General features: G+C 35.4%; 1 non-coding gene across 1 annotated transcript; it reads right to left on the reverse strand.

The window, feature by feature from the left end:
* Nucleotides 1–223: 223 nt before the first annotated feature.
* Nucleotides 224–296, reverse strand: Trnaa-cgc (transfer RNA alanine (anticodon CGC)). The gene has a single exon. It is a non-coding gene; the product is annotated as a tRNA-Ala (tRNA).
* Between the last annotated feature and the right edge of the window lie 16,023 nt (nt 297–16,319).

Consider the following 16,319-nt stretch of genomic DNA (forward strand, 5'->3'; position numbering starts at 1 on the left):
ATGTCAGGAGGCTATGTAGTAAGAGGAACTGATTTTATATTCATTCTTTTCATAAATAACCATGAGATAATTAATTTTATTTTCAGTTACAGAAATCAGTGCTGAATAAAAAGAATGAACTTTTTAGGTCATGAATTTGTTTAACAACAAAGCAAGTTTCTCTAATATTGAATATTTAATGCAAAATAAATCTCTTGTATGTAATGGTTCTATTTTTTTTTTTTGGCAGTACTGGGGATTGAACCCAGGAACTTGTGCTTGCGAGGCAAACACTCTACCAACTGAGCTATATCCCCAACCCTCTATTTCTTCTTTAAAAGAATAGATAAGATACCTCTTGTTGTTTGAGTATTTACCATTACTTGGAGCATTCAGTAAATTGGGTCAATTAACTTCACTCTTTTAAAAATGTTCATTCTATATCCTTCTTCCTCAAACACCATCTTAAAGGGGAATTTTATATAAGCCCAGAACCACTGGTACAAAAACAAAGCAAATGTCTTTTTTTAATCTTAATTTAGTTTTTGGCTATTTTTTAAAGTTTCTAATTTTTTATTTGTTCTTTTTAGAGATATATGATAGTAGAGTATATTTTAACATATTATACATACATAGGCTATAACTTATTCTAATTCAGTCCCATTCTTGTAGTTAGACATCATGATCATGTGGAGTTTCACAGGTCATGTATTCATATATGAACATAGGAAAGTTATGTTTGATTCATTTACCTTTCCTATTCCCATTCCCCCTCCCTTCCCTTCATTACCCTTTGCCTATTCCAACAAACTTCTATACTCCTTTCCCCAACCCCACTCTTATTGTGTGTTAACACATCAGAGACAACATTTGGTCTTTGGTTTTTTGGGACTGCCTTATTTCACTTAGCATGATTATCTCCAGTTCCATCCATTTACTGGCAAATGCCATAATTTCATTCTCTTTTATAGCATTTTCTTTATCCATTCATCTGTTGAAGGGCATCTAGGTTAGTTCCATAGATTCAAAGCAAATGTCTTGATAGGGACATAGCACAGTCTACTTGAAACAGAAGAAATAAGGACATAAAATGGAGACTAAAAGCCTTATTTGATAGATTCTTATTTGTCCTCAGTGCTCTGATTAGGCAAGGGTTGATTTGACACATTCAACATACCCACATGAATCTTGCAGACTCAATTGACTCAATACTGTGTGAAGTGGTCCCCAATGTTTGAATTCTGTACTGTATTGTCAACTTTTTAAATTCATATTCATTCAATATTTGTTAAACATTTACAGTACATAAAGTAATGTACCTAACCTGGGAATTCAATCAGTATTTATTTACTGTCTATTGTTTATTCATGCATTGAACACATTTTTGAATATTCTATTTTGTACTAGGAAATATACTAATTACTAGGTACACATTGGTGAAGGTAAAAACAGCTCTTGCTTTCATAAAACTTAGAGTGTGGAAAGTTGAGACTTATGGTTAAAATCTGTAACAGAAAATAAGAAATTCTGTCATTTGCAAAATGGATGAACCTTGAGGACATTATGCTAAGAGGAATAAGCCAGGCATAGAAAGATAAATACTCTTACATATGTGGAATGTTAAAAAATTCACACACATGGAAGCAGAATATAGAACAATGGCTACCAGAAGCTGAGGGATGAGAGAATTAGGGTAATGTTGTTCAAAGGACACCAAATTTCAATTACATAGTTCGAGATGTTGAGTGTACACTCTGACGACTGCAGCTAGCACCAATATATTGAATACTTGAAAATTTCTAAAACTGATTTTAGGTGTTCTTAGCACCAAAAAGGTATGTGAAGTATTACATGTGCTAAATAGTTTGATTTATCCCATTCCACAATGTATACATATTTCAAAATATCACGCTGTACACCATAAATATAAACAGTTTTTACTTGTCAGTAAATGAATAAATGTAGGAAAGTTGAGGCAATAAGTCAGCATGAAATGAGAGTATTCTGCAAAACTCACAGAATTGTTTCTTGGTCAGCTCTTCTTTCCAACCTCCCACTTTGTAGAAATAGTAGGCTCTGTGCTAACTGAGGGGTGTTAGGAGGCACTGACCTCTTGGCTTTCACTCCCAGCCTAGGCCCACTGATGATATTCAAAACTGAGGGAAACAGGGCTGCCCTGAAATTAAAGAGGGAGCTTCTCCAGTTGGTTGAGGAGAAAAAAGTTTCAAGGACCCTAGATGCCAGTGGAGGCAGTACAGAACACCATTCCATGGGAACACTTCAAGAAATCCATTTTGTACTTCAAATGTGTAAAAATTAAATATTATTCAACCTTAATAAGGAAGGAAATCTTGCCATTTGTAACAACAAAGATGAACCAGAAGAACATTAAACTAAATTAAATAAACCAGGCACAGATACGTACTATGTAATTTCATTTATATGTAGAATGTACAGCAGTCAAATTTAGAAGCAGGGAGCAGAAGAGTTGTTGCCAGAGCCTGGGTTTGGGGGAAACAGGGTGAAATTGGTCAAAGGGTAAGAAGTTTCAATTATGCAGGACAAATAAATTTTTGGAGACCTAAAATACAGCAGGTTGACTTTAGTTAACAACACTGTTATACATGTGAAATTTGTTAAAAGTGTTAAGAGGGCAGATGCAAAGTGTTCTTTCCAGAGAAGAAAGAGAAGAAGGAAGAGAAGGAGAGAGGAAAAATGAAAGAGGAGAAGGATGAGGAGGAGGAAGGACAGGGGAAGGAGGGAATACCCATGTGAGGTGATGGTATGTTGATTAGCTTGATTGTGGTGACCATTTCACAATGTGTACATATATCAAAATCAAATGTATTAAATACATTTTTATGTGTCGATTATATTACCATAAACCTTTGGAAAAAATAACTCATACACTCATTTCCCTACTCAACCTTCATTAAGCACCTACCTGCAACAGAAAATGTTGTAAAATAATTTTCTGAAAAGGGAAGAGATAGGTCAACATTTCAGTGAATGGATATAAGAAAAGGTGGCTTATGAGGTAGATTCCAGACCTTCTCTTTGTAAGTCCACATTACCTTATCTTTAGAACTAAAACAATGATACCGTTGGAAAGGCTGGGGATTTGCCTAGTATGTTCAAGGTCATGAATTTGATTCCCAGCACTGCCACCACCAATGTTGATGATGATGGTGATGATGATGATGATGATAATTAATAATAATGCTGAGAAAGGCTGCCTGGACTAGGTGGACTCCTTGAGACCACTTTGTACTGAAGAATCTATGATGGCAATAGTTATTATTGAACACTGATATTCTCTCCTGAGTACTTTAGCTGTGTGAAATCATTGAACCTTTGTAACCTTAGAGAAAGCAGTGAGGAAGCTGAAGCACAGAGACAGGTGCCCAGCATGCTGGTGCCTTAACTTGGATGAAAACCGCCCTCTTAGTCTCAATCTCATCTTGAGCTACACATATTTGAGCACATTCCTCTATGCTTCAGCTTTCTCCCTGGGAGAACTGTAATGTTTTTTTTCTGAGGTTCCAAAGAATCAATGAGTTCATACATGTAACATGCTCAGAAGAGTGGCAAGTAGATAATAATGCCCCCAAATTTTCCCTATGAGTTTTGAAAATATTTTAATGTTTTTAATGCCTAAAAGGAAGCCCCGCTCTCATTACTTCCAACATATCACCATTGATTTCTTCACCCATGAACCCAGAGAACAATTTATGGTGAGGCAGTTTGTATCCATTTGCCTGCACAGCTGCACGAGTACAAATGTCTTCATTTGTGCCTTCAAAAAGTGTGCTGAATTATAAATGCAAAATCTTATTATGGGAAAAAATAGTCATCCTGTTTTCCTGGTGACAACTCCATTATAGAATATAAGCAGGAAGTTACATATTTTAATTAATGATTTTATCATACTAACTACCTGGACTTTTTTTTTACCTTTCATACAGAGGAAATTTCTAAGTTATCAAAAATAAATATATTGTTTCCAAAGTAATCACATACAACAGTGCCAGAAATTATCCTGAGAAAGTCATTTATTTGAGTCTATAATTAAATAGCATTTAGTTCATACACAGGAGGCCACAGAACATTTTTATTTTTAAACCATGTTCTTCATATATCAGTGGACCCATTCTTTTCAATTCATTTCCTCCATGATGAATAGTGTTAAGAATGTAATCTAAATCATTTCATTGGCAATTGCACATTGTTTTAAAACTTCGTTATGTCCTTTCTTCCTAAGAATTCAGATTATAATACAAATGAGGAAGAAAAACATCAACCACTTTTCCTTTCAATAGTTTCAAAAATTATATACAAAATTTTACATATAATAATTTATATGCATAACATGTTATAGTATATGACAAAATTTTAAAAATATGTATGTATATATACTTGATATACATATATAAGAAACACATAAGTCAAATTTGAATGTGGTCATACTTTTGCATAACATAAAATCTGAATTCATAATACCCTAGATCAAACAACTAGGTCCATAATTAGAAATGGTCGTATATAGGGTGGGTCTTTTAATTTATTTAATGCAAAGTGATTCAGCTACATTCATATAATTCCTAGTAGAATTACATACAGGAAGGGTTTTTCCTTTTTCAAACTGTGTGCACTCCATCAGAATCTTTAGCTCAGGGACAGAGAGGAGCCTAAGACTTGACATTTTAACAGTTTCATCTCTTGACTCTTAGTACTCAACAAGTTTGGACAGTATCAGCAGAGCTATTTGAGAATCCAGGTGGAGAAATCTGTTAATTATCTCTCCAACTGTGTCACAGATATTTCAGCTCCCTACTGTTACTTTGCAAGATATTATAGGAATGGAACCACAGAGTGGTAGGATACGATTTCTTAAAATCCCTAAAGTTTCTGGTTAGAAGGTAACTTAAAGCCATCTAGACCAATCTTAAGTGAACTTCTGATCTTTCCTTAATTTTAGTGGTACCCTCTGTCCATCACCTCTTGCTTATCAATTCCTTAGATTGGTATATGTGCCAATCATTAAAAGCTAACCTAATCCAACAAAAGAGTGCCATATGCCTAAAGAAAGCAATATATTTCAATATATTCCCCAATGCTCCTGTCAGTCATTTTGGGCCCAACTTGCTCACATATTTGTGGATTGACAAGTAACTACAATGATTCATGTCTAATTTACATGCTTATTCATTCCCCAAGGCATAGAAAAATTCAAACTAAGGTTGCAGAATTACTGTGTTCTAGTTATCATTATCAGGTGTTATGCAAGATACCATGTCTATAAAAACAGTGAAAATTATTGTGAGAAAATTTAATTGGTTGTTGTTATGTCTATTTAAGTAAACAGTTTACATCAGTCTTCAAAACTGCATGTGCAACTGAACATTATTGCTATTATTGATGGTTTTGAGGACAAAAACAGCCCTGAATTATTTAGTCTGTGATTGAATTGCACAGTATAACTTCATTGTGTTTCAACAAAAAATTTCCTGTAATTCAGAGTCTGGGAGACATTAAGCAGTTATGTATTGATTTCTTTTTTTCCCCCTCAAGTAATCAATTAAGTTCCTATGGCCTTCATTTCCCAAAAGACTGTAACATCCATAAAAAGATTTTTTCTGTAAGTAGAAGATTTTGTATACAGCAAAATGCCATCAGAGCTTCTGCAGGTCCATCTGTTACTATTGTCCATGTCAGCAAGAGAAGTAGCAGGAATTATAAGATCTACAAACACACACACGCACACACACACACACACACACACACACACATGCACACACGCATGCACACACACGGAGCCTTGATGAAAATAAGAAGTCTGAATAAATGTTTGAAAGAGGTGAAATCCACTGGATCCTACATTTATTGTCTATAAGGGATAAGAACAGGTTAATGCTTTAATCTTACATATTGACTGGACATTTGTCCTTGGCCCCAGAAAACCATAAAATTTTAGCCCTGAAAGACTCAGTGATTACATCTTCTCAAGCAAGTGAGGAAATTATATGCTACTTGATATTGATTGTTCATTCAAAAATATTTATTAAGAGGCCATCGCTCAGGGCACCAGACACAGAGCAATGAAGACAATAAACAAGGCTCTTTCTTATGCATGAGTTTTTGTTCTGGTGGGAGGTGAGGTGCTCTAGAGAGGTGCTAGAGAAGAGGGTCTCCAAGACAGTGAGGGAGACCTGTGTGAAAAGAAGTGAAGCATGCAGATGGATACGTGTCTCTGCTCTTCAGCTAAAATTTATGTCCCTTGAGAGCAGAGACACCTATTAAATTTCTTTGACCTCACTTCTCATCTTCTTAGGGTCTTGTGCACAGAAGAGGCCTGAAAATATTTTAAATGCTTTGAAAGTTATTTGGCTGGTATCCTGTACAATCCCTAGCATCTCTTTTTAGCCCTCTAGTTAGAGGGATGACTAACCTCATGAAACAGCAGGAAGAATCCTATCTGATCAGAACACCTTCCCAAAGACTCAGCAAACCCACACTGAAAATTGGCAGACATTCATTTCATGTTGTCTTCAAAGTCAGGTAAACAAAGATCTGCAGCTGTCAATCAGTTTATTGATTTATCAGCTCCAATGGAGGCACAAATCTCTAGTTGCTTTAGCAGTCATTATTTTATTGAAATTTGAAAAAAAAACTACTGGAGATGTGAGCTCTAAAAGCTACTTGTAAGAGGATTCAATCTGGCAAAATTAAGCTATTTTTAAGTCATCCAGAAAATACCTTCTATACCCTCTGTACCCTTCTGTATTCTAAAGATACAAAGCCGAAGAGAGTCCCTCACCTCAGTTTTTATTGGCTGGTTCTTTTCTGATGGAGCATTCTCTGTAGGGGCTGACTCTGAGGGGTGAAGTACCACCACCGCCTATCAGTGCTTGAGGAAATAAAGAACATGTAGAGTGGAAAATCCTGGTGAAAGGGAACCCCGGGCTTCTGTCTGCTACTGTCCCAAAGGACAGCAGTCTCCTTGAGTTAACAATTCCAACCCGCATGTGTCTTTGGAGACAAGAGCACAGGTATTAGGAACTGAGTGCCTCACTTAGTTGAAGCTCTTGGGTGCGCACACACACACACACACACACACACACACACATACACACACCTGGGGTTACAGAACAGTTACATCCACCATTATTATTCCTGACTAGAAATTTGCTCCACCTCTTCCACTGTTGGGCTTTCTCTGCCAGACGTTATTCTATAATGTATATGCAACTTAGGGTCATTGACCTCTGAATGGACCATTAAGAGACCCCTGCCCTCAGAAAAATCAAGAATTGCATAGGTGCAGAGGAAAACCAGCCATGTCACAACTTTGACATATCTAAATTGCCCATTTTCAGCCATGGTTGCAGATAACTGGTTCAAGTAGGCACTTACTTTATACTGAAGGGAGAAAACTTTTCATTATCTGTATTTGCTGTCTTACACTGGTTCCTGAATTTCTCAGATCACTCCTAAGGCAGAACAGTTAGGGCTGGGGCTGCTTTCCTATCCTCTTTAGACCCCATTGGATTGGGGAAGAATATTTGGATATATTTTCTATTTCACTTGTCCTCTTTGCCCTTTGGTTGTTTTGTAGAGACAACCAGCATTTTTATTTTATCCATGAGTTCTTAACTTGACACTTCATGAGTACAGATGTGTCAGGCTGCTATCTGATCTTTCCACACTTATGTGTCTTTCCTGTCCAGTTCTGATGGGAAATCTGACACATGCTGTGATCATGCTGTAATTCTGACAAGGGAAATCTGGCTGAAAAGACCATTGTCTCCACACAAATAACCTCGAATTTCTCCCTCTTTCCCATCCATAAAACAAATGGTTATGCCCACTTGCAGTGTATAGTCATGAGAAGAATTATATATTATGCTCAGCCTAAAGCAATAGAAACTTGTGCAATTTCTGAACAGATCAGTGCATCTTTGGACCAACAGGCATTTCCTATGGTAAAATATACATTTGCATTTTCTTAAAAGAATGTCAAACTCTCATGCTTTTATAATTAAACAATAGAAATAGAAAGTATATAATATTCTTATGCAACCAGCAAACTGAAAGTCTCAGACTAGAAGAAAGAAATTCGTGCTGGATTATGATTTAGGGTCTCAAAAGGAAGTAAACAGTAATGGGGACAATCAATAAAATAAAGGACAGATTGGAAGATATGCTGTTTCCTGTTCTCCATCAGTTCCATAATTTCACCAACTGGTCAATGATCCCTTTCACCTACAACAGCCATTTTAACACAAGCATATAGAGAGTGTGGGATTACTTACTGTAGATTTGAAAAGAAAACCCTTATTTATCTTAAATTTTGCTTCTCCATAACATTTACTAAACAAAAAAATGTTATTAAAAAAATCAAAACCAAACTGAAATAGTTGCCTTTAATCCCTGAAGCAACATAGCCTTCTGTTCTTATTCAAAATCACCTTGGAAAGCTTGTTAGATTATACTTAATGAACCTTTGTGAAGTATGAAAGAGATCAAATGTGTCAACTCTTTCATTCTTATCAGTAGAAAAGCATAGTTTATTCAAGCTCATTCACCTTGCAGTTGCAGAGCCTTCTGTTTATGAAACATCATTTGCTTTATTAAGGACTTTGTATTCCCTTTATCATAAAATGAATAACCCTGTTTTGCCACTTTCAGATTAGAAGCTGACAACTGTGAATTTTGAACTGCTTTTAACATCATAGAATATACACATTTGCATTTTTCTAAGAGAATAGTATACTTGTTGATTGCTTTTAAATTAAACAACAGAAAGTATAAATTATGTTGATAAAAGGGATTTTTATTAAAAATAAAAGATGATTAATGTGAAAGATAGGAGTATGGTTTAAACATTGCAATGAGAAAGAAAAGTTCAGGTAAATTGTCTATTAAAAGAACCTTATTAGGAAGGATTTAATTATAACAGAAGCTTCTATTCTCTAGTAGTTTACATTGGAGTGTGGCAAAGTGACAGGAATATAGAATTTAAAGGAAGAAACTCTTAGTTATAGGTCTTTTGACTAGAAGTATGATTTGAGTTAGTTATTTAAGTCACTTTGATCTGACTGATTTTTTTCTTCTTTTTTTTTTCTCTTAACAAATAAAAATCATACATATTTGTGGGATGCTGTGTGATATTTCCGTACATGCATACTCAAATCAGAGTAAGCATATGTATTTCATTAAACATATATCATATGTGTGTGTGACGAAAAATGTAGCTTTCTTCCAGCTTTTCTGATTTCTTATCTATAAAGTTTTGTATCTACTCCACAAGGAAGAATAAAACGAGAGACTGAAAATTAAAATGCTTATAAGCTTATAAAGCTTCATAAACAGGCAAGCTACTTTAATTTTTTTGTGAAATTACAAAGCTAAATATCTTATCACCAGCAACATAACATAACTTTCATTTATGAGGTCAAAATGTTATGTGTGTATAACATACAACCACTTCTAGAGAGGAAGTTAGTCCTTGTATGTGAAACTTTACAGGGACATTGTTTATTTATTCTGTGCTACCAGAATCTTGCCATTGGGACCCAACCAGTTCAGTAATAGATCCACAACAAAACATGAAGTTCTTTAATGCGTGACTATAAAAAGACAACAAGAACTAACTAAAATGACTAAGCTTATATTCCAAAAATCAAAGCTGTAGACACCTTATTATACATTTGCCAGAAATCCAGGTGAATACAATGAATTATAAGTAATCTAAACTAATCACCTATCACTACTTCTCCCTACCCTTGTTCTCTAAAGAATTAGTGGGGCTAGGCAATATTTTGGTGTTTTGTGTTTTCTCATATTTCCATCTGTTAGCAAAAATTCAGAAGGAAATAAACAATCTGCAAACCAGTGACACACAACCTTTGGTGAAAAGGGAAAGCACTCTCCAAAAGGACAAAAGGAGGGGCTGGCTTATACTAAGAAAGTCCCTGCCATTTCCCACTTTGGTCTACTTGTGCAAACAAGGCTGCATATACTCAGTCTTGGTTGTTCAGTTGTATGTAAATGAAGGATGCAACCATGCCCATAGATGATTGACTGACATTTACACATGACTGTAGGTTCACTGGTTAGGTCTGAGCAGCAAAATGAGACTTTCCATTGAGCTATTTATCTTGACAGTTGGGGAAAAAACATGCCCTGGAGGGGCTGTAAATTTTAGCTTACAATCTTTCTGAAAACACAGTATTGCCTGACATCCCAAGTCAATAAATGGTTACCGGACTCCATTTTGAATTTTGGACCATGTAGTTATTTGAGACTCAGAGATTCAACTTTTCTTGTCACGTATCTTTCTGATTTGATGATCTTCCTGTAGAGTCTGGCTTGCTCTTCCTTGTCCAGGACCTACTTTGCACTGAAACAATTCCATCTCTATTTCTCTTTCCTTATCACCAAATAAAGAGATTCCGTGTCTCTCTCATATTGGTAGAAGTTCAGATTTCAAAAAGCAAGTCTACGGAGGAGATTGCATCCTCCAGTATTTCACAAAGATGCCACAACCATTAACCTTGATTTTAAGAATGTTTCCTCTCTCCACAGGCTTGGAACTTTGTTTCTGAATACTTTGTTCCACATCACGTAGCAGGTTACACTGTGACATGAGAAGTGTTTTCTTGTTTTCTTGTTTTATCTTGTTTGAATTCTTGCCTTTTAGAACATAAAAAATAAATTCTGTATTAGGTTTTATGTACGAAGAATCTTTCTTGGGGCAAAGCAAGGATGCTGAGGCACTTAGAATTGCAACAGCCAGAAGCTATATTATTTACTTCTTCATGCCTTCTATCTTATATGCTAAATTAGACTGATTCTTAAGAAATCTGGATTCTAATATTTGCCAAAAAATTACTCAACGAGTCAAACATAATAAAGTTTATAATAATAATAATAATAGCATAGCTAGAGGTTTGAAAAAAGAATAGAAGAAATACTTCTCTAATATTTGTGTATTCTCATAGTATTTCAAAAAATAAATATAAAAAGCCAAGAGGAAAGGTTAAGAAAAACTTTGCTGGATAATGCCTTTTTCTTTCATTTTATGAAGGCTAATGATTGTCAGTGCTTTGCTATCTCTCTAATAAAGAGCACCTTAGTTTAAAGTGAGCCAAATGAAAGGCTTATATCTATTTTACAAAAATCAATTATTAATAGCTTTTTGATTTAGTTTTAGCTCAAGTCAAGAAAACAGCATTTTCTACTCTGTAGCTTCTTTTTCTACTCTAAGTTTTATTCTGTTTTGTTTCCATCTTATTTCTTACTGAATTGCATCTATTTATCTCTCATGGCCCATCTTCCCTCTGTATACAGTAAACTGACAATTAGACTATTTGTCATTCCTGCTCAAGACCACAGAAAACTATATACTTTTAAAAGCTTTAAGAACTCTTCAAGATTAAAGTCTGGCAGAAAACTCCTCTCTCCAGATTTGCATTTTATAATCCATTATTTATTATTGTTGCTTGCCTTCCCAGAACTTGTTCTTTATGTACTGCTGTGAGAAATATCTATAGTCCAAACTCATTATCTTTTCCCCTTTGTCTACCCAAATCTAAATCCCAAGAGAAGACTCATTTTCCATATTGCAGATAACTCTGGAATGACCAGCAGAATTATTAAAATGATACCCACTCTATGTTACTAGTGAACTAAGAATCCAACTTCTGAGCTTGACAAGTTTAGGTACATGTCCTTCATGTCAATTTATACATAAACTTCCGTTCTGATCTCCCCAGGATCCTGGTGTCTGAATGAGTTGCCCTGGAGAGAAAATAATAAATGAAACATCAGACAAACTGCTTTCCAGCTCTCTTGGCTCATACTAATCTTTATAGTTCTGGACATTCCCAATATATATCAACAGAATCAAATTCAAAACACAGAGCTTTCCTCCATCATTTTAACCATAAAGAGCACTTTCTCTCTTTTCCTGTTTCTAAAAGTACCCCTCTAAGGTTCTTTTGTTTATTATTGAGGGAATCACAGAGAAGTAATTGTCTTTTCCAAATCATGAAATGTACATTGTCCAACAGTGTGAAAAATAAGGAAACAGAAATAAAGGTCACAGAGTAGAAGAGGCACACAAGAAAATTGATTTCAGTAACTTAAGCGAGGATGGGGGGGTTTGTCACGTTAATCATTCTGCTTGACTCAGCTCCTAACCAAAAGCCCCAAAAGTCTATCTTACTTACCAAGTTGAAAAGTCTCCCAAATAGCATTTGAATAAAGAATTGCTGCTGTACCTTTTGAGCTTAAATAAACTACAGTTTCACTTAAGAAAATCACGATCAAGTTGATATATCTGCTAACTGTGGGATGTTACCAATAAAATTAACATTTAGAAAAAGATTGAAAATTCTTAAAAGACTTATGTATCAATCCAGGCTTAGGTAGTTAATTTAAAGAATCCATATTATAAATAAAATTATTACTCAAAAAATTAAAATATTTTGGTCCCTCAAAAAAAAAAGTTAAACAACTATCTGTATAGCATACCCTGCCTGGAAGAGAATCTAGTAGAAAATAAGCTTTTCAAACATTATTATGAAGGGTGATGTCTTTCATCACTCTGTTTACTAAGAAAAATGATCATGACATAAAATCCAGGTAAAGGCCAGGAATGGTGGCACACTCCTGTGCTCCCAACCGCTTGGGAGACTGAGGCAGGAGGATTGCAAGTTCAAAGCCAGTATCAGCAACTTAAAGAGGTCCTAAGCAACTTAAGTGAGACTTTTCACTAAATGAAATAATAAAATGTGGTGGGGATGTGGATGTTAAGCACCACTGGGTTTGATCCCTGGTACTGAAAAAAAAAAATCCAGGTAAAAATTGAAATTATTGTACAAGTCAACTTTCTGCCACTGTGATTAAACACATGAGAAAATCAACTTAAGGAAGAAAGGCTCATTTCAGCTCAAGATTTCAGTCCATGATCACTTACTTCCATTGATTCTGGACCTGTGGTAAGACAGAACATCGAGGCAGAGAATGTGTAGCAGAATAAATCTGCATACCTCATGTTGGCAAGGAAGAAGAGAGAGAGAAAGGAGGAGGAGGAGGAGGGTGAGGTAAAAGAGAAGGAGGCAAAGATATATCCTTCAAAGGCATAAAAGCACACCCTCAGTGATCTACTTCCTTCAACCAGGACAAATTTCCTAAGACTTCTACCATCTCCCAATAGTGTCACCAGTTGAGAAATAAAAGCCTCAACACAGGAAATTCTAGGGGACAGTCCAGATACACCCTGAAACAATAAATGTGATTTCTTTTCATAAAGTAGATTTAACACAAACTGAGATAAATTGCTAGACAATTAAATATCAGAAGCCAAGCCAGATTAAGCAAAAATTGGCATGAAATTGGTAGTAAGTTGTTGTTCCTATGTTTATGGCTCAGTTATTTTTTAATTGTCCTCAATGATAATAACCTGTCTCTATTTTTGCCTCAAGTCTCAGAAAAGTAAAATAGACCTGTTCAGTTATATACTCATTCAACATCCTTTCTTTTCCCTTTTCTTTGATAGCTAGGAAAAACCTACTTCCTAATAGTATTTAAGAAATATAGTGTTTTGCCTTCTAAATTATTAATTAGTAAACATTTACTAGGGAAGTATAATTCGCACTTACCCCTGTCAAACTCAAACTGCAAAGATTTGATTTTTCCTTAGTGCATACCACTTATTGTACATTTGCTATTGATGGAGTTACCTTGTTAGCCAAGCTCCTTTAGTTATTTTTTCACAATAACCCCATGTTATAGATAGTACTACTGAGTTCACTGAAAGCTAGAGAGGTTCAATGAACCAAAATTATTAAGTCCCAAAACTAGGATCTCGACCTCCTACCCTCCACCCCCAATTCTAATGAAGTTTTGGCACTTGAGTCTAGGAAGACTAAATCAGTACCTGGAAAGGGAAACTAGGACTCTAGTATTGGATGAGGATTTTCTTTGGTATCCTTACACCTCACCTTAGGCAACTCCTTCCTCCATTAAAATAAATGATTCTCCTATCTATTGTCCCAGTAATTCTGTCTAACAAATCTCTTCTGAAAACTAATGGGTTTAAAACAATAGGTGTTCACCTACTTTGTAAGATCATGAGTCAACAGTTTGGGTAGGTTGGGTTTGGGCTGAACTGTTCTGCATTGACAGGTTTCACTCACATGGTTGATAGTCATTTGGCAATTGACTGTGGCAGCCCCTGCTCTCTGCCCCCCTGTGATGAAATGAAGCCCCACACTTTTCTCATTCTTCGGGAGGCTGAACTAATGAACAGAGAGAAACAGCCAGCATGAACCCTAGTGCACACTCTTTAAGATTCTGCTACATCATCTCTGATGATATCTCATTAACTAAACAAATCACATGGCTGAAAAAGAATTATATATGGAAGGTCACAGGAAGTATTTGACTACCTGAGGGTTGAAGAGTTGGGTCCCTTAGTGACCTCAACATACCAGAATCTACAATTTTTCACCTTATTTCTCAAGGTTTCTTTCACCTAGGCATTCTAAGCACATGAACCCACATGAACAGTGATCAAGAATATTTTAGATATACCCACGTAAAATCACTTTTTAGCATTGCTGGGGATCCACCATTAAAGATGCATTTATTACTTTGTTACACAAAGGTGGTAACTGGACTAGTAGAATCAATGCTTCACAGGACCCTGTTAAAATTCAGAATCTTGGGTCATACCCCAAACTATGGCAATGTACTTTTAACAAAGTAGCCAGGTCCCTTATAATAACATTAAGGTCTGAATAAGTATTCACCACTAGATTTAATATTCTGCTGTTAATTGTGTTTTCTGAGGAAACACTCCAATATAACTGAAAGAATTTCTAACTCCAAGAATGGAAAAAAAACAGTGTTCATCTATCCAAAGTATTAAAGCAACAAAATGTTTTATTTGTTGAGCATCAAGGCTTCCTTTAATCAATTTACCTTGTGTTTTGGTAAAGTTTTGCAAAAATCTAGGTGAAGTGACTGGGTTAGTTCCCAAGCCCAGGTGCTATGCAAACAGAAACGGATATGGACCCTACTCAGAAACTCATTGTGTTCCCTCCCTTGTATTTTTAAGTTCACTTCTCACAATAACCCTGTGCTAAAGGTTTAGTGAAAGCTAAAGAAGTTCATGAATTAAAGTTATTAAGCCCCCAAACTAGGATCTAAATCCCCACTTTTTTCCCAGATCTAATGAGGTTTTGACAAGCAAGTTTAGGCAGACTAAACTTCTATCCAAATAGGAGGGTTCAAATGAAGTCTGATAGAATTATCAGATGGGTCACAGCGTGAGACAATTCTGACTCAATGTGTTAAAACAATGAGCACGTGACTCTTGGGCAGTTAACTGCTTTTCTCTTTGGCATGAAATCTCCATGTACCTTAGACAGGTCCCGACTTCTTTATCAGAAGTGTCTCTCATAGCTGCCTGTCTTATTTATCAATCTTTTAAGAAAAGATGTTGTTGCATTTAGCATTCTGTCTTGTAATTGCTTGACTTCCTGTCATTCTGCCCTAGTGGACGGCGGATACCTTGAAGGCAACAGCTGTCTTTCTCTTCATTGAGTCTTCACTTTTAACAGGAGCAGGAGTCAAGAAAATGTTCAGGGTTCATCAACTGGATGAAGAAAACCAGAGAACAGGAACAATAATAACCAGTAAAACCAAAATTACCATCTTCCTTCCTAGGACCTAATAACTGAATTAAGTATGAAACAGTTTTTATTTTTATTGATTCTGCAATCTCCATCAGAACTTTTCATCTCTCTGAATATTAGCTTTAAAAGAAGAGGAATGGCTTAACATCTTAGACAATTGAATAGAGTTCAATTTAACTTTTGAAATTGTCCTCACAATGCTAGAAAGGAAATAATGTGAGATGCAATAGATTGTTTCTATGAATATCAAAATTAGTGGTCTTAAGAACACGAGAGTCTAATAAAAACCCCAGTAAATGCTACAGTGAGCTGAAAGCAAAACACAGAAATGAACTTAAAGTCTCATTTGAAAGCAAATTAAGGCCAAATAGCACAGGAGTATAACTTTTGTATGAAATATTTGTACAGATTTTTAATTTTTTATCTCCATATGTCTACGAAAAGAGTTTAAGTAGATTTTTAGTTTTAATTTTTAATTTTATATTTAATTTTATTTTCATTCATGTAATATTCATACATACTTATGGGGTAGAATATGAAAATCCAATACATGTATACAATGCATAATGATCAAATTAAGATAGTTAACATTTCCATCTCCTCAAATATTTATCATTTCTGTGTTGGGAAACT

This window comes from Sciurus carolinensis, chromosome 5 (assembly GCF_902686445.1).
Source record: "Sciurus carolinensis chromosome 5, mSciCar1.2, whole genome shotgun sequence".
NCBI classification, from domain to species: domain Eukaryota; kingdom Metazoa; phylum Chordata; class Mammalia; order Rodentia; family Sciuridae; genus Sciurus; species Sciurus carolinensis.